Raw genomic sequence first — 19021 nt, forward strand, 5'->3', positions numbered from 1 at the left:
AAATGCATCCCTAATGCTCTTAGGCCCACTAAGCCGCCTGCAAATGAGCTTTTTTTTGAGGGGGGTTGGCCGAGGAGGGGGTGGGAGGCGGGTGGTTTTGCTGCTGCTGGGGTTGGATGCTCCTTCGTTCGCCCCGCTGGCGGCACACCGCTGCCCATGGGGTACCCTGGCAGCACGGGGACACCTCTTTGCCTTCGTGTTGGTGATGGCAAGGAGAAAGCCACAAAGTTTGCCTAGAAGCCAGGTCCTTCCCAGCCACAGCACCCTCCCATGGGGCACAAGAGCACCCAAAGTTGGGCATGATCAGCAAAATTCAGCCTTAAATATCTCCCTGGCCACACAACCTCCTCTCCCCGAGGTTAAAAAAGGGGGAGCAAAACCCAATACGACGACCACCAGGTGAACAGCCACGAGAGGATGGATCTGGAGGAAGATGAGGACACCACAAGCCCCGTGCTGGGCTTAGAGAAACCCGGTGTTTTCCAAGATCATCACCCACCGGACTCTTGTTTTGAAGCCTGTCCCATCCCTGGGTCAGCGGCTGCTTAGCGCCGCGTGGCCGGAGCCTCAAAATAGAACATAAGCACATAAGTAACTGGAGCTGGGCGAGCACGCGCCCCCTCGCCTCTCCTCTCATCTCCCGGAAAGTTTCCCCTGCATCGTTTTACCCCAAAAAGGCTCTGAGGCAAAGAGACAAAGTGGGGCCGGGAGGTGGCTGAGCACCAGCATCGCCACCGGGCTCCTCGGCACCCAGGCATCGTTTCCTGCCAGCCCACCCGCTTGTTTTCCGAGTGGTTGGAATGAAAAAATATCAACAGGGAAAAAAAAATAAAGCCACAAAGCAGGCGGTGTGGCAAGGGGAAGCTTTCCGACTGAAACGTGCCCGGGTTGGCTGTGCAAATCGTGGATTTTCCCACTGCTGGTGCACTAATTGTTAATTATTTGCAGCACGTGCCAGCCCTGGCGCTGCCCCGACGCGCAGCACGGCGCCTGGCCCCGCGAGGATGGGTTTATGGAAAGGAGATTGAACGGGGCCAGGCACCAAAATTGAAGGGGATTTTGGCATAGATCCCCTCTGCAGAACCTGGTCCCACCAAACGCAGTTTTTCTGGGCGAGGAATGAAGCAGGAAGGATGCGAGGATGGGAGCGGTGGCACCCACGCCACACCGTTGCTTTTTTTGCTGAAGAAAAATATTCACCTGTCCTGCGGGGATGCTCTGCAAAACTCAAACCCAGCCTGGATTATGGGGTGGTACAGGCTGCAGTGACGGGTGCAGGGCAGCTGCTGTTTCCTGCAAAGCTTCATTAAAAATGGGCTTGATTTTGGGGCTGTAGGGGTGAGTGGGATGTCCCAGGGGGGGATTTTGCAGCCCTCACTGAGAAAAACCCATTTTGGTGGCTGCTAAGAGGCTGCAAGGTCGGCTGAAGGATGGGAGTGAGGTGAGAGCTGCATTTGGGGTCTGATTCGAGCAGCCTCTCAGCATTTTCTTTTCGATATCCATCTTCACAGACTGGTTGGGATTGGAAGGGTTTGAGTGCAGCTCTGCACAGCACGTCGGGAGCCATAGTCTGGTCTCCATCCCACACTTCGTGCTCCATAGGTGAACTTCATATTATAGGGCTTTTTTTTTATTGCCTCGGGAGTACTTGCTGCCGGCAATGGAGATTCACTGGGAATTGATCGTGTTTGAGAAAAGCGAGCACTCGTTTCCCACAAGGTCTCATTTCCAGGGGAAGCATTTCAAGTATTTTGGCAACTGCACGTCCCAGCAATTCAGCCCAAAGCCCATAAATTCCTAATGGATTTTCAATCGCAAATCATCCCCGGCCATACAGGCTGATTACCATATTAAGTGCGGCAGAACAATGCGGACAAGGGGATTTCAGCTCATATTAATAACCTGCCAAGTGAATAAATACCCTTCAGCCTCGAGAGCTCCAGGGGAGCAGGAGGAAGCACAAGCAGTAAATCAGCCCTGGAGGAGGATGCGCGGTGGCACGGTGCTGGTCTTCCAGGCTCAAGCTCCTCGGGGTGAAGCCCAATGAAGGAAGGGGAAAGAATTGGGGACTCGCCACGTGGTCCCAAATGTCCTCACCTCGCAGCTCAGCTTGGCTGACAAGACAGAAGAGATTCGTTTTGTGCTGATTTTTTTTTTCAATTTGTGCTGAAAACTTCATCTCTGCATGCGTACACGGACTTCAGCTTGCTTGGATGGACAAAGTCCCATCCCAAAAATTCTCTACGTGCTTTTTGGAGCTGGAAGAGGATGGTGCTGTCTTTTGTGTCAGAGAAACCCAGGAAAGGGTGACCTGCAGAACTCAGACCCAAAAGAGAGCCCCGATTTGGGGATGGCACAAACCTGGCGCAAATCACCCAGCGAAGCCATGAGCTGGAAATCTCCAGCTCCTATTTACCATGGGGATGTCCTTTTTAGAGATTCAAGCATGCAAGAGGTTTTGTAGACAAGAGTCCCACACAAATCCAGGTTAATCACACCCTTGGCATGGTGAGGAAGCAATCCCAGACCAATCTAGGTTGGAAATGACCTTCAAGACCATCAAGTCCAACCACCAACCCACTGAGTCCCACCACCAAACCATGTCCCTTAGTGCCACGTCCACACATCTCTCGAACATCTCCAGGGATGGGGACTCCACCACTTCCCAGGGCACTCTTCCCCAAGCTGCCTGGGGTTGTTATGACCCAAGTGGATGGGGATGCTGCTCCAGGACATGGAGACCACCAAGCCACCACCCCAAGAATACACCCTGGAGTGGAGGGAAGCACCAGGCTCCCTTCCTAATGATTTACTTGCAGCCTGGTGGCTCCATGGTGCACACCTTGGCCTCATCCCAGCCATCTGGGGATGGACCCTACAATGGCAGGGATGGGGCTGCTCGTCCTCCCCGTACCTTGACACAAAATAAAGGGCAGATCTTCCTCGCTGCAGCTAATGAAAGGGCTTGGTCGACGAGCAGAAGGCAGGCTGCAGGAACAGCCGGTGTTCGGTGTGGCTGGGGTTAGCGGGATGCAGCTGCTAGAGTCAGGTTTTCCTAAACACAGCAACTCCCTAAGCGAAGGAAAAGGAAGCTCTGCAGAGCCAAATCGTTGCTCCACGTGGGTTTTTTCACTTGGAACAAAGGGCCTTACTCACCCAGACAATGCGCATCTTACCCGGACATGAATACAGCCATCTCCCGAGCGCGCTCATCTCACGCTCAACCTTCACCTTCAGAAAAAAAAACCTAGCAAAACACCCAGCTGTGTTACATCTGCTCGGCGGGTTTCGGCCCACGTAGCAGGACTCCACCAACCTCTTCTTCCACTTATGACCGAGTCCTTCTGCTCCTAGCTGCGGCTCCACCGAGAGCATCTCCATCCCGACACCCCCAAAACACAAGGCAAGTTTCTGAGGGGTCCCAGGCATTCCCACGTAGTGGTTTTCCACAAATCCATCCCTGATCACGGCGGTGCCAACAGGAGACCCACGGCCACCGTGCCCCAGGACCTGGAGAAGACGTGGGGCCATCGCAGGGGCCGGCTGGAGGAAAGCAACCGCGCTGAGATTTCCTCCAGCCGCATCCGCGCGGAAGGAAACGGGAACTCGACAGGAAAGGTCCGGGAGGAGAGAGACAAAAACAAGAAACCCCGCAGGAGCCTGACGGCCACCGGCATGTCCTGCTCCAGGTGTTGAGCTGCAAAAAGTGGATGAGGAGTTCCTGAATGTCCCTCCACCCCCTTTCAGCACGTGGTTAAGACACCAGCTCCCACCTAGATTTGCAAAAAAGAACCGCGTGGCCCCTTATTTTATATCCCTGGTTGGGTTGAAGGAGTTTTTGGTGGTATTTAGGAAGGAGGCCAGGATGCTGGCACGATGTCAGAGCAGAGATTCGCAAGCAGGAGGCACTTGGGAGGCAGGGAGGAGAGGGAGGACTGGGGAAGATCAGATAGCTCGGCAGACAGACAGACAGACAGATAACAGCACGGTCCTCCCAGCTGTTGTGCAAGCAGGGAATGCACCCGAGGCCGGGGTAACACGATCAATCGACTCCTTTTTATCTTTTATTTGCACTTTTATTCTTTGAAGAGGCACCTACAGCCCTGGAGGGAACACGAGGTGCTGCAGACATCCCCTTTAGCAGCCCTTTAGCTGCTGTTTGGGGTTTCACCCCACCCTACAACCCTCCCCGAGCAGCCTAAATACGGGGTGTGCAGCGACGGCTTTTTTTTTTTAGCCCAACTCCTGCTTGCACCCTAAGAGGCTCAGCCAGTGGGAGACGCTCATCAAAAATGCAAAAAAAAGCACCAAAAATTCAGCATTTGGGGGAAAACGATCCGTCCCCCTCCCCGTGGGTAACTCACGGGCGATGTGATCCTGGTTTTATGATGCGGGATATCCCCTCCACTGCCTTCCCCCACCGGCTCGCGGCCGTGGCGCCGACGTCAGAGGCTTTTCCTGGCTTGGATGTGAAGGGAAAGGAGGAAAAAAAAATCCAAAAAATAAAAAAAAAAGAAGTAGGGGGGAGCGAGGCCAACTCTGCAGGGAATGGTAATTGCACGCTGGAAGCTGGCTGCCTCCCAGATATGCAGAGAGGTTTTTTTTGGGGAGGGTTTGGCTGATTGGGGATTGCCAGTCCCTATGATCCGGCACCCGATGCACAGGGAGCTCCAAATACTGGGTGCTGGGGCCGCTCACATCCCTCAGGGATTTCTTTTGGTGCGAGGAATCAGAGAAAAAAAAAAGGAATTCTTCCTCTGTTGGGACATTTCCAGGCTTCCTCGAGAGCATCTACGGAAGGATAAAACCCCAAAGCATTGTCCTCGCCCCAAGGCACAACCGACCCTGGGGTTGTCGCTTGGCCACCACCACCACGTGCCTCTACCACCCCAAATATCCATCGTGGCTGAACGTCTGCTCCTCTGCTCTTGTGCTTTTGAGCAAATCTAATATTCGTGGCAGGTGTCTGAAGGGCAAATGGGAAGCGCTGGGAGCGCCAGCAACAGCTCATGGGATGGGAAGGACGGGAAGGGCTGCTGAGACCTTCCCATTAAAGCCCGGCTCAAACTTGAGCCAAAAATAGCATTTTTTTCTGCATTTTTTCCCCCGTCCACCCCGTCGGCACCCACACCTCCTGCTCCTGCCACCTCTGCAAGCCCTGACCAAAGGGCAGAGGCAGCCCTCCCTGCGTCACCGGCGTCTTGCACAACCCCACCGCTGGCCGCTTGTTGACGAAGAAGGGGGGCTCCAGGGGACTCAACCTCCCCAACGGGGCGGATTTCGCCCCGCAGGGGGTGTTGCAAGCACACGCTGTCCCGCAACGTGCCGGGGATGGCAAAACGTGGGGTAGGAGGAAACATGTTGGGGCTGCTTTGTGATAAGCCCTATGGAAAGATCTCCTCCGGTGGCATCGAGCCAGCATCGATCAGAGAAGCCGGGCCCCGAAGAAAGGCAGCTCCTCCTCCGCGTTAATAGGCAGCAGGCTGAGAGGGATTTCACGGCTCCTCGCTCCCTTTTTTAAGGTTTCCTCCACCAGCCAGGGCACGTGGGTTGGCAGAAGTGGGTTTGCAAATGCTTCCGAGCCACCGGTTTGTAATGCACGGGGACAAAACCTGGCAGGGCTTTGGGCTGACCCGCTGCTGCTCTTGCGCAAAAGTCCAGTGCCAAGAGAGACGCCGTGCCGGCATCCCCCACCCACCAGAGCTGGCTGAGCAAATAAAGGTGGTTTGCCCTTAAATAATAAGATCAAAGGGAACAAAATGCTGGAAGTCACAGCCTTGACATCCCGTCAGTCAGGTAGATGGGGGGCCAGACTGGGAGGAGGAGGAGGAGGAGGCAGGATCAGGCATTGCTCTGGAAGAAGGAGCCCACGCCAGCAAGTAGATGGTGCTCTGGAAAGGAGATGTTTTGCATAGCCACCGGGAGACTTTAAGCACTGATTTCTGTGGCAACCAATCTCCCAGATCCCAGAATCACAGAATTCAGATCAGCAACTGTCCACGTGCATTGGGGTCACCCAGCACTGAAAGCTTCCAGGAGCAGCATCCGACTTCATCGGTGGCTTTGGGAAAGCAAGCCAACACCCTGGCATCTCCGAAAGAGAAATCACAACCGTCTGCATGAGCAAAAAACCTGCTCTGAACGGGAGAGGCCAGAAATGCTGCGGGATACTGCTGCTCACTCATCTTACCACCCTGATAGAGAAAGCAAGGGGGATGTTGTGCAGTGCCGCACCGCTGGCTGCAGTGCACCATGCCCAGGTGATTTTGGAGAGCACTGCAGAAGGCTGACGTCTTTCAGGGATGGCAGGAAGGGAAAGAAAGAGGAGATTAAAGCTTTATAGTCAGAAAATCCTTTGCCTACAGTGACAGAGCAGATGCTGTTGCATGTGAACACCGCACCAACTCGGGATGCCACATCCCGCGGGAATGGTGCAGCAAGGAGCAAACCCAGCAGCAAGGCGTTGCTGCCCCAAAGCACCTTTTTCCAGGCTTGTGGGACAACGTGGAGGTGGAGCACTCCTCACCTGGAGCTTTTCAAGCTTGGAGGAGCCCCCCTGATGGCAGCACACGCTGCTGCTCCCCAAAATGCTGAGAGGTTTGCAGGAGAGTGCCCGATTTCTTGACAAAAATCCCCAAGAATTGCTTACTCACGAGCACGCTTTGGCCTCGACTTTCTTTAGTCGGGGCTATTTGCATAAAACCGGTGCTGCCCTTAGGGAAATGCAAATTTCCCTGCAGAACGGGAAGCGTTTGAACGCGCTGGCTGCTGAGCCGCGCCAGGCAGGGCCGCGCAACACTTTTTTTATCACCTGAAAATTAAATCAAGGCTGAGATGCGAAAAGCCTCCCCGCCCTGCTCAGCAGGAAATCTTCCCCAGCTCCTAGGGCCGGATCCGGCAGGGCCACGGGACAGACAGGACGCGGCGTTTCATCTGCTCTCTGCACGTCCTCCCTGGCCCCAGGGGGAGGTTTTGATGGCCTGGAGACACGCAAGCTGCTCTGCTCCCCGTGGTTTCAGGGACATCTCGACACCCTGGCGTGGGTGGCATTTCCTGGCCACCCTTGCTGCGCTGGAGCAGGCTCTAAGCAGGCCAAAAGCAAACGAGCTTCCCTGGCTTGGATAAATAAAGCTGCGAGCTGAAATTCATCAGTTGTGATGATGAAGCCAGCAGCCAGCTACCGAAGATAATAAATATTTATTTTCAGGCCCACCTCGATGCATTTGGGCAGAAAACCTACTGCAGGCTGAGCTGGGCATCCTCATCACCTTTTTCTGCTTAGGGGAACAGAGGTCTTTAGGAGCGGGTTAAATATTTGGGATGAGGGATTTCTCCCCATCTCTTTTTCCTGCTGCTTCCTAAAAAGCCCGGCTGCAGCAAAGAGAAAATAAAACATAAATCTGCAGGGACCACACAGAAATACCCAGTGCTCAGTGCTGGATCAGTTCCTCCCCTATAAAATCAGCGGTACGGAGAGGCAGCTAAAGGAGGGCATACCTATTAATACACCTGGCTGAAACCCATAGAATTTTAACTGTCTCAGCAGAAAATCCACATTACAGAGCCCTACAGGAGCTGTGCACTGAGTGCTTGCAGCAGCCAGCACAAAGGACGCCTTGCTTCTTTGCAAATCTGTCCCACAGTTTTGGTCCCGCACACGAGAGCAAAACCAGCCAGGGGATGGGCAGCCCAGAGCACTGAGAGGTTCCTGGAGAAACCAAACACCAAATGAGGCCGGATCCTCAAATTGTGTCTTTTTTTTAGGTTGAAATGGTCTTTTTTTATTCTGCATGGAAAAGCAAAAGGAGCATACCTAATTGAAAACAGCCAAGCCAGCATCCTGCATGGGTGGGGCAGCTCATCCCAGTAATTTCACCTCCTTCTAACAAGGCTCGACCTCCCTCTTCCTGACCCACACGGCTGTGGAGATGAGAAAGTGGCTCCTGGGTTCCCGGGTCCTGTTTAGCATCCCTAACCCTGCACCAGAGCAAGGGGTGAATGTGCTGCAACATCCTTCCCGTGGGGTATTTCCTCTTCCCTGCTGGTAAATCGTGATGAGAGCGCGCTGGATGCCAACAAGGACAGGGGGAAAAGACAAGGATTGGTGAAACCACAACAGCCAGCTTTTAAACACGTGAACGCTTGCCTCATCTATGCCAGATTTCATGCAAGAGTCTGAATATTTTTCCTCCAGCACCGGGGTTTTCCTCCATCCCCGCAGACCCCAACATTTTCTTAGGGGCTCTCGCTGGCAGCTCCCTCCCGGGCGATTGCACCAGGAGCGGATCCCGCCTTGGGGGGTGGAATTAAAAAAAAAAAAAGGTGGATTTTCATCTGGCTCTGTTCCCAGCCCATCTGCAGCTGTCCTGGCACGGCATCGTGGGCAGCACGGGGTTGGGATGGGCGGCCAAGGGTTGCTAAACGAGCGCTGTAATTGAAGGCACCAGCACAGCACGAAAGTGCTGCGTGTTCCCAGGCAGGAATTTCCCCAGCATTTTATCAGCCTCTGGAAGAGAACAACCCTCACTCCACCCCCCCCACCCCCATTTCCAGATCTACCGTAAACGGCATCCATCAGCTGGATGGAGCACATCCTCTCTGCAGTCATTACCCTGCCCTGGGCAGGCATTTACTAGAAACACAGCAGCAGGAGTTCCCCCGAGCTTTACCCATGGGCTGTGTCTGCTCTGCCTGGCAGTGATACCTAAAAGACTTCGGGGACCTTGCCACGAGGCTTCCCTGCAGAAAGGCGGGCGCTGGATTAATGGGATGTGGTCACAGGGCTGGCTCAGGGGTTTTGGCGATGCAGGTTTCTCCTGCTAAGCTGGACCCACAGCCCCTGCCAGCTACAAGGACCGCAGTGAGCTGCACGTAGGAGCACCACGCAACCTTCCCCTTGCTCCAAGGCAGTGGGGTGCTACCCCAAATCTGCTCCCAGCATACGAGCCTTGTACTGGGGCAGGAACAAGAGATTTTGGTGGATGCAGAGAGCTTTGAACTCACCCATTTTGCTGCCACAACTGCAGATGTAAGCACTGTTGCTGGTACGGAGGTGCAGAGAGGGGACAGGCACCAGGGCCACCGGCAGTGGCACAGCGTCACAAACTCCTCACCTACAGCACACCCCGGTAATCCCTCCAGGTTGAGGCCACAGCCCCAAGGACGAGGACAATTCCCAGCAGCCGGTGCCGTGGGTGCATCCCTTTGATGATAAACCCCGGTCCTTGACCCGGCCGCTTGACTAAAACAAACAGAGCTCAACAAAACCTCCACTGACTTCAGCAGATGGCACTTCCAGCAGTTCGTGGGGGGGGAACTGCTGCCCAGCTGCCTGCACGATGCCTCTCCTGCGTTTCACCTGCAGGATAATGTTCAACATTTTATCTGCAGGAGAGCTACGACAGCTGGAGAAGCATGGAAGACCACTGAGCATCTTTTCCTTGTCCCGTTTCCAAATCCATCCCACTGATCCCATTCGTGTTAAGGACGCTTCACTTTCTGACCTACAAATGCCATTCCCTCTCTGCCCATTGAACAGATTTCCCAAATTCCTCTTTCAGTTTTGTGTTAGATTTTAGAGATATATATACTTACATGTCCTTTTAGCTTAAATTATTTAAAAATATAGGGCTGACCCAAAGGGAGGAACCATTAAGAAAATCAGAATATATACCTGCAAATAGTTTTTGGGAATACAGAACAATTTTTAAAGTAAAAGAGAAAATAAATTAATTTTTTACAGGGGAAACGGGTACCCCAAAGGTGTACCATGAAAAAAAAAAGTTGGGCTGCGGGCTGCCTTGTTGGCCTTCACTTTTATGTAGTTCATGGCCAGCCACTGGCTTGGCATCTGGGGGGGAAAGACCAAGCCAAGAAGTTTTCTGCTCATTTGACATCATTTGGATGGGCTTAACAGGCTTTTTTTTTCAACTTTTGAAAGTGCTGTATTGTGCCCCTACATTTTATCCCAGAGCAACAGGACAGGATGCTCAAAAGGAGCTCAGGAATCCATAGCAAGCCACGTTCACGTGGGATTAACCCAGTTCAAAACATCAGCTTTTGAGTCTAACTTCTTGCTTCCAAATCACGCCTTTTTGAATGAGTTCACTTTCAGGAAGCCATCCCATGTGCTCGCCTCGAAAAATGTTTGTCTCTGGCTTGCCTCCAGCAAATCAGATAATTGGGAGTTTAGAAGTTCATAACTTGAGCTGAAGTCAGAAAGTTTCATCTTTCATTTTCCAAAGCTGATTCACGGCCAGCCTGGCCCGAAATGTGGGCTTGCCTCAAGTTTGCTGTCATTTCAGGGTTCATTTGCAGTTTAAAACGATGCTCTGGTTGCACCCGCCGTCTCCCGTGCTATCATCCAGACTCAGCACTGGCACTCATATGTTTCGAAACATCTGCATGGTCCCAACTCATTGACCTTTATCGAGAGAAAAGCCCCAAGATTTGCTGCCTTACTACAAATTCAGAGGAATTTCAAGCCAGGGTTTTGATATCGGGGCTGCCCTGTGCCTGAATCATCATTATCAATGCCAAAGAGAGCAGAAACAGGGCAGCAGAGCTGGGGAAGAACATCTTGGACTTATTTTATGGGCTCTGACGGAGAGATTTGAGCTTTTCCAGTTGCCCCCTCTACTACATCGCTACAAGAACTTAAGCTTCCTAATTTCACTGAACCCAGCTGTATTTCTGGTCTGCAAAGTAAACAAGAAGAGACGCGAGCTTTTTGGCTCCCGTGGAAACTTTGCAATCCAAGAAAATCAGACGAAACATTCGAATCTGCTTAGGTTTGTCCATCAACAGGCTTGATTTCTTAGGGACCTGACCCTGCGTTCAAACCGACCAACGCTGCACTGACAGCAATATTTTTGGGTCCTGTGTGAAATACGCCTGCAGTGGCCCCACTGCCAAGTCTTGCAAAAGTTCCCAGGCCATGGGGCTGCTGCTGGCAGTAGGGAGCCATCCGTGGAGGTGCATCCACTGCAGAGTTCGCTGGGTTGCCAAAATGTCCTGGGTCACCAGGGAAGGGGCAGAAGCAAGGATAGACGTGCACCATGTTAAATAAATCTTATCAAATCTTATCTTGGTGCCTTTTGAAGATCTCCAAGGAGGAGACCCCACAACCTCTCTGGACAACCTGTGCCAGTGCTCAGCCACCCACACAGCACAGAAGTGCTGCCTGATGTTCAGAGGGAGCCTCCTTTGCTCCATTTTGTGCTCACTGCCTCTTGTCCTGGCACTGGGCACCAGTGACAAGAACCTGGCTCTGTCCCCTCTGCAGCCTCCCTTCAGGTGTTTGTACAAATTGATGAGATCCCCCCTGAGCCTCCTCCTCTCCAGGCTGAGCAGTCCCAGCTCTCAGCCTCACAGGAGAGCTGCTCCTGTCCCACCATCGTTGTGTCCCGTTGTTGGACTCCGTCCAGGAGGTCCGTGATGGATGGACAAAATTCCTGCACCAGGCTACACGGAAATATCTCAGCTGTCCTCCTCTTGGGAAATTAGCATTGAAACTACACATCTAGAGTTAAAGGATATAATTTCCTCTTTCTTTGCCCTGCCCACGGTCATCTGAGGACACAGACCACACGTAGGACATCCCAGCCCATCCTGGAGACACAGGCCTTCCCGCCCAGCTGCTGCCTTCCAGCTCCAAGCAGTGGGACAACAGCACCCAACTCCTCCTTTGAGTGAAGGGAAAAGCACCCCACAGCGTGGTGGTCACCCCAAATCCTCCATGGAGGCTTGGAGGCAGAGCCCATCCGAGGCGCGCTCGTAGCGAGGGATGAGGCATCTGGCCGAGCCCGCAAGGTGGAAAGTTCAAGTGGATTCTGTTTATTTGGCTTTGCAGAGAGCAGGCGCCCAGCCTGAACGTTGGCCAAGCACCTTCCCATCGCAGGAAGTCTTTAAATAACCACCAGTGGTCAGGGCTTTGGTTTTACAGCTCTGCTGGATGGAAACCCGGCCCTTGCCCTACGTCTGCTTCAGCTATTTCCTTGGGTACACAAGGTAGCTGCTCACCTCCCGGCCTCCTAGGCCTTCAGCATACCCACCAGGACCACGGGCTTCATGAAAGTTTGCTACAAGCAGAAAAATCTCTCTCAACATAGGCATAAAATCATCTTTCCTCCCTTGTGCCAGATAAATTTTACTTGCTTCGCTTCTTTTTTGTGAGACTTCACTCCTTGGGTCTGCCATTAAGGCCCATGCTTAACATCTCACCACACTTAACATTCCCCCAAAGCTCTTCTGCACCACCACAAGGTGCTCCTCACCAGTTCATATAGTTAAAACAGAGAATGAAAAATAAAATCCTCCCCTGGCTGCTGGCACCCCCTCATTCCTCCACCTCCTCCTCACTCAGGATCACCCCATCCTCCTTGGAGAAACTCCTCGGGGGCAGCCAGCGGGGCCTCTCCCGCGGTTTTTGCCAGCGGGACTAAGAGGCAGAGAACGCCCATCGCCCCTAAAAGGCTTTCTTATGTATTTACCTTGGGGATTTGGAGCCAGAAACCTTGCCAAGACCTTGACTGAATGGGTCACCCAGCAGATCCTGCTCTACAGATGGAAAGTTCCCAAAGGCTTTTCGCTGGGAAGCTGGGCTAGTTTGGGATTTTGGCAGCGCAGCCTTGCCAGGACTCTGGGGGATGGAAATGAGTTTTTTACCTATAGCTGTCATTAACAGATTATCCTAAAATGACAGCTGGCAAGAAGAAGCTCTGTAAATAAGCACAAGAGTTTTTTACAGTCGGAAAACAAGACCTTGCACTGACCTCCTCCCGGGCAGATTCACTGGGGTGCAACAAACCAGGATTTTATTTTAAACCACGCTTGTAAAAAGTTTTTTTTTTTTAAAAAAAAGCTGCTTCCTTGACACTCAAGTCAGGTAAGGACACAGTGGGCTATTCTGCCTTATAAATAAGCCCGCTCTTGTGTACACGTGTTTTAAAATAAGCTTATGAAATGTAAACATGCAGGCCTTAAAAAAAATTAATAATTCACCCTCATTGAAACCATTTAATCGGGGCCGAGCCAGGCTTCCTTCTCCGCTTCAGAGCTCTGCAGAGGGGATGCTAACTTAGACCCAGGAAACCCCACAAATAACTCGCCCACAAACACACAGCTCCATTTGCAATTGTTCAGCCCTCCCGTCCCTTGAAGGGTTGGCCTGGAAAAACACAAAAGAAGAGCAAAATCAGGTGTTTTTTCTTGAGGACCAACACTGGAGCTGCATTTCTGCCTGAGTTTCGAAGCACATGGTTATGATGAGAAGGGAAAGGGCTCCCTCCAACCCATGTGTAGCATAAGCACTTCCCACGCTGCCTATTTTCTTTGCACTATTAAGATTGATGATTTTTTTATTTGCCCCGTTCCCCTACACCCCACCAGAGGAGACAGCCACCAGGAAGAAATCTGGGCTGTAAAAATAAAACTCACTTTTGGCTTTGGAGGAGCAGGTGCAAGGGGAGAAACTATTTTTAACCCTTCTTTTTTGCAAGGAGGGAATGCCAGGAGCCCTCTGAGCGGGGCTTGCCCGGGTTTAGGAGATTAATTTGGAGGCAGAGAAGGGGTCTGACGGGTGGTTAATCTTGGTGCTGGGTGCTCGGGGCCGGAGGAGCAGACATCAAAGCATTCCTGCAGCTGCTGGGGAAAAGGGAGAGGCAGCAGCCGGCGGCTCTGCCTCCTCCCCACGTGGCTGCTGGGGCAACATGGCCCTCCATGACCAGGGAAAGCTGCTGAGATGTCTGAGCAAACTCCCGGAGCCAGATCTTCCCGGTGGATTTGTCACATTTCCATCCTGCTGCAAGCCCAAGGGGAGAACCAGGAGGAGAGAAGCTGGGGATGCCCAACGGGAGCCCAATGGAGACCCACCACTGCCAACAACCAGAGAAGACGTGTGTTGAGTTTTTTCCATGCCAGCTAGACTTGGACAAACACCATTTACCCTTTGCATTCACTTCTCTAATTAATACAGAGGGCTGTGGAGCAAGCCAACTTCTGGAGGTATCTCCCCATCCCTCATACTAACTACAGCAACAGCATGGGACACCCGCATCCCTATTTTAAGAGATTTATTTGCACACATCGATTGCACGAGATGTGAGTTATTTTGGTCTATGCCTGTTCAGACCACCTTTCCACCTCACCAGCCACCACTTGGCACCAGATGTTAACCCAAGTCCTATCCACGAGGATGGAGTTCCTCTGGTTCCTTGAGGAACCAGCGTTTTGGTAGGAACCTTGCTGTGGTATGCGTGTATTTAGAGACAGAGAGATGTTGCCAAGACAAAATGTAGTTGAAGGGAGTCAGGTGTTAGGAGCAGACCCGAATAACAGAGATAGGAGAGCACTGCATGGCTAGTTTCACCTCACTCTTGACCAAGTATTGGTTTGGGGGAATACTGCAAGACAAATACTATGATTTGAATAAAAGCTAGAAATTTTGGCTCACTGAGTGCTACTTGAAGTTTTCTTTCATTCACTAGGGGCTCCTTTTCCCGGTTGCACTGACAACCACAATGGTTGGCCATCAGAGGACACAGGTTTCCCACCCCACCTTCCCATCTCTGTGGTGGGACCAACAATCCAGGAGTCAAAGGGCTGGTCCCTCAGCCCCAGTGCAGATTCAGGAAGGATCAGCCTCCTCGATGGAGAAGGCAAAGGGTAAATTTTAGGCATTTGCCCACCACAAGGAGAATAGCAAATGCTGATGAGGGAGATCGCAAGATGAGCTCCCAGCAGGGGATGGTTTAAACCACTCATGAGCAGGTTCGGCAGCGATCCAAGAGTTAATATCTGGTCTTGGAGATGGAACAGCACGTGGAGGGTTTAGCAGGACCTGACATCTCAGAAGGGTGGCTAAGGTGACTCTGCCAAAGGCCGGTGCTCGAGACTTCGCCATCCAAGGAACCAAAGGGCCTCAGGCAGGCCGTCCCAGAGGACTTCTGGGTATGCTGCATGAACCTCCAATCTCGTTAAAACTCCGGGGACCACAGAATCCAGCTCCTGACCTTCTCCAGAGCAGAGCCGGCAGAACGTTTCCTGTTATTTATAGCAGCAGGAGAGTCTGATGGGAAAACCCCACTTGTGAAATGCGGGCCGCCTGCCATCGCAGCTCTGTGGAGAGCTGCCGGGCTGCTCTGAATTCCTGCCCGAAGGACTGCTCCACCCCTGCACTGGTTTCACCGTGGGCAAGACCACGTCAGGAGGCTGTGCAAGACCAACAGGGGCACCTTGATCCCTCTCGTTTGGTTGCAAAGAGCAACTTGAAGTAAGGAAGCCAAGAAAAGCCGAGCATCCCAGGCAAGGGGGCTTCAGCTGTGGGGCTTCAGGGACCTGGCAAAACCCTGAGGAGCACATTTCACCCACACCACATCCTGAATGAGGTGGTCTCTAATGTTAGAGACATTTGTCAGCCTCTCAAGGGAGCTGTGGAGAGGGCGCAGCCCCTTTGCCAGGTGCTGCCCACCTCCTTGCAGCACGGTGGGATGTGCGCTGGCATGTTTCCTTGCTGGCAGCCCAATTTTCACCACCCTGGCGCGCACCAAAGGTGCTTTCCAGCTCGCTTAGTCACTCAGGTGCAGGAAAGCTGGCAGCCCAAAGGCAAGCCCTTCCTGAAACGGGACGGGCTTCGCCGCGGGCTCGGCGGGCGAGAGCCGCCCAGCACTGGCCCCGTGCGAGACGAGCGTTTGCTGTCACGCTGTCGAGGAGGAATCCCATAGCTTCTGTTCTGGGCCGGCGCCAGCGCTGGTTTCTGCTTGCTTTCTGAGCCGAGGGAAGCGAGCAGATGGGCTGTTCGCTGCCGTGAGATCCTGTGAATGAACCCGCCAGCCGCGATAGGAACAGCCGGCTCCTGCTCTCGCTCGGCTGAGCCGCTCTGGCGACTCTTCTCCGGCTGAAATGCTGCGGGTGCACCCAAAGTAGCCACAAACACCCTGTCGTAGCCCCAAAAAAAACACCAAGCTTGGGGATTGGCACGGGATGGTGAGCATCTCAAAGGCCAGAGCAACAGTGGCTTGAGTGAGTGGCAGTGAGTGGCTGCAGAAGTTTAGGACCACGCTGGGGCAGCAAAGGTCACACTCCTGCTCAGGGTTACGATGCTACGACTAAGATTCAGCTTGAGAGAAGAAATCTGAATTTAGGGAGCCAAGAGCTTGATTATGGTCTACAGAGTCCTTTTAGGAAACCCTAAACTGCCTGGTTTCTTGGCTGGCTCCTCCTGCGCTTCTGCCCCAGCTCCACTACTGGGGAACCCCCATGCTCTCGTGGCCACTGCGGGAATCTGAAACCCCTGCACACCTTATCCTCAGCAATAAAACCCCAACCCAGAGCCGGGGCCAGACCCTAAGCGTGTCTCCAAACACATTATGTCCTTCAGAGACAAAAGCTGAGGCTGGTACAGGACCAGCGAGGGAGCAGGAGACAGCACGGTGTGCTGCAGCATCCCCTCCACCCGAGGTCCAGAGCACATTACGCACCAGCCGCCTGGCTTTCGGGGGAGCTTGGCGAGCCAAGGCATCCTGGAGGGATTTCATTCAGCTCTCCGCGGAGGTCTGCGAAGAGCACGGCCAGATTTGCTCTCACGGCGCTGCCCTGGGAGATCTCAGCCGCCGTGATGGACAGGCTCCTGCTGAATATCCTCGGGCCGTTTGCCTAAAACCCCAATTAATAACCCCGTGTTTTGTCAACAAGGTCAGGCCAGCAGCGAGTCCAAGGCTTGGGGCTGGCTAACCTTTTTTCCACCAAACATGCCCAGGGATATTTTGACTCCCTGCCCTCGGGAAGTTTATTTGTGTAGGTCCTTTTCACTTCACAGCTTCCAGCAGCGGAAGGCGCTTTCTAATAGCCGGGGAAAGACTTTACGGCTGTGGCCGGGGCTCCCCGGCGCTGGAGCTAGAAAAGCAGAGCACCTGCCAAAGCTGCCTGAGAGAGTCCAAGAGGCTTGTAATTAGCCTGGGAGAGAAACCAGGGCAAGTGCACCACAGAGCTCTCACCCCCGTCGTGTCAGATGCAATGAGACCTGCAGAGAACTCGCAGGATTTCTTCTTGCTGGAGGTAAAAATGTTATTGGAGTCCCTGAGCCCCAAAATGAGAGCGATAGGGCACAACAGAGAAAGCTGTCCCCACCTTCAGCCCTTTCAGCGTCACATCATCCAGAAGGAGCAGATCCGGTGCCAGACCAGCCCAACCAACACGCAGGACCTCAGCTCTGCATCTGATGCTCCCGGTATTTCCAAGCATCGGTGGACGTAAGGAAGGGATCCGAGAAAACAGCCTGAATTAACCTCTGCCTGGCACGGATTTCAGACTTTCCGAAGCATTTCTCAAGCCAGCACCCAGGATGTGCAGGATACGTCCCTCACCTCGAGCCCACGGGGGAGAAGGCTCCAGCAGCTCCTCTTGGCGCAGACGCTTCTGCTCCAAGCAGCCCAGAAATGTTTGCGGGGATCCAAAAGGGCTGGATGAAAGGGACTCGGGCGAGCCTCCCGTGCTGTCTGGGCTCTCCTGGAAAATGATTTGCAGATGCTCCAACTGGCTGGCGTGCTCTTCACCCAGACGGAGCAAGCATCTGGCAGGCCCATTATTTAAGAGGCAGTAGTGCCTCGCGCAAAGGGTGTGTCCTGGAGAGCCCCGAGATTTATTGTTCAGATATAAAGGGGCTGAGCTCCGTCCCGGGAGCACCGCGAGCAAAAGCAATGAGCTCCTTGACACAAGAGCCAAACGGCTCCCGCTTATCGCGCCTGCAATTATTTGCACAGGAAGGGGAGGCCAGGAGGGCAAAGGCACCCCAGGGTGACGCGGGGAGGAAAGGAGGAGAGAAAGCTGTGCCTTTTAACAGCAACTGGGACGTTTTCTCCAGCACATTCCTCTCCTTCCAGTAATCTCGTGGCAGCCTGGAAAGATGGGTTGTGAAACCCAATTCCTCCCCGCCGGCAGCCTCACACGAGGACGGGATGGGGATCCACAGCACAACACTTGTAATTAAACTGGGTGGCAAGGAGAAAGCTTTTCCCATTGTGCATCTCCTCCCCAAACCTGCTTGGAAGGGGGCTGAGTTTGAGTCCCCAGGTTTGAGATCTGCACAAAGCGGAGGTGATTTGAACCAGAATAAGAGCAGCAGAGGCTCCCCAGCTGGGTGAGAACCACCAAAATTTCAGATGGATGGTCCACGGAGCTGAGCCCAGCTGCTGGTGCATTTTTCCCCGTCAAAGCCACTTGGGAGGATGAGGAGAAAGCAAAGCCCCTCAAGCTGGGGCAAAGGATACGGCCCGCTCCGCGTGGTGCAATATTTACCTCCTCCTGAGATTTGGGCCAGGTCATGCATTTGCATCACCTCGGGCTGTCTTTGCTCAGGGCTAGGAAGTTAAATCCTTCGGGTTTCGGTGCAAATCCCAGCTGGGAGCAGGAAGAGAAGCACGGTGGGATGCACCACGACGGCTCCTTGGGGGACCTGGAGTCTCCATCCTTCCATCAAAGCCCAGCAAAGCCACGCGCCGGCCGGCGGGGCGCAGCCGCGTGCCTCTGCTTTCAATTAAAGCCATGAATATTTTTTTTTTTTTAGCAAAAAAAACCCTAAACGGAGCCCGCTAACGGCAGCCAGATGTGCTGCTCCTGGCAGCCGCAGGTGCACCTCAAGATGAGGCCAGCGGGCAGGTGGCTTTGCGGGGAAAACCAAGAAAAAAAAAAAAAAAAAACGAATTTAGGGGCAGCTGCCAGCAAAGCGACTCTTGTGGGTTCGAGCAAACTGCACCGAGCTGGTCCTGGATGCCTCGCGTTTGGGTGAGGCCCTGGGGCTGGAATCGTTTTATTCGGGGCACGCAATAGCCCTTGGCTCCTGTTGCGCTCGCCTCTGCCAGGAAGAGGTCGGTCTGGCTGCATTACAGCCGGCGGCAATTACACGCCGCCGATGCCTCCTCGGGAGCGAGGAGAGACGAAAAGGCAAGAGAAAACCTAAACGGTTCTGGGATGGGATGTGGAAATCGCTCCTGTCTGGGGCGTTTCATAAGCGCCGGCCGTATTC

The 19021-nt window shown here is 53.3% G+C and overlaps 1 protein-coding gene across 2 annotated transcripts in view; it reads right to left on the minus strand.

Moving 5' to 3' along the window:
* The window catches only part of PTP4A3 (protein tyrosine phosphatase 4A3), a 39338-nt gene that overhangs the window by 11556 nt on the left and 8761 nt on the right, over positions 1-19021 (minus strand). The gene's annotated exons all lie outside the window — the stretch shown is intronic.

The sequence above is a fragment of the Netta rufina genome (assembly GCF_964035555.1).
Source record: "Netta rufina genome assembly, chromosome: 2".
In the NCBI taxonomy this organism is placed as follows: Eukaryota; Metazoa; Chordata; class Aves; order Anseriformes; family Anatidae; genus Netta; species Netta rufina.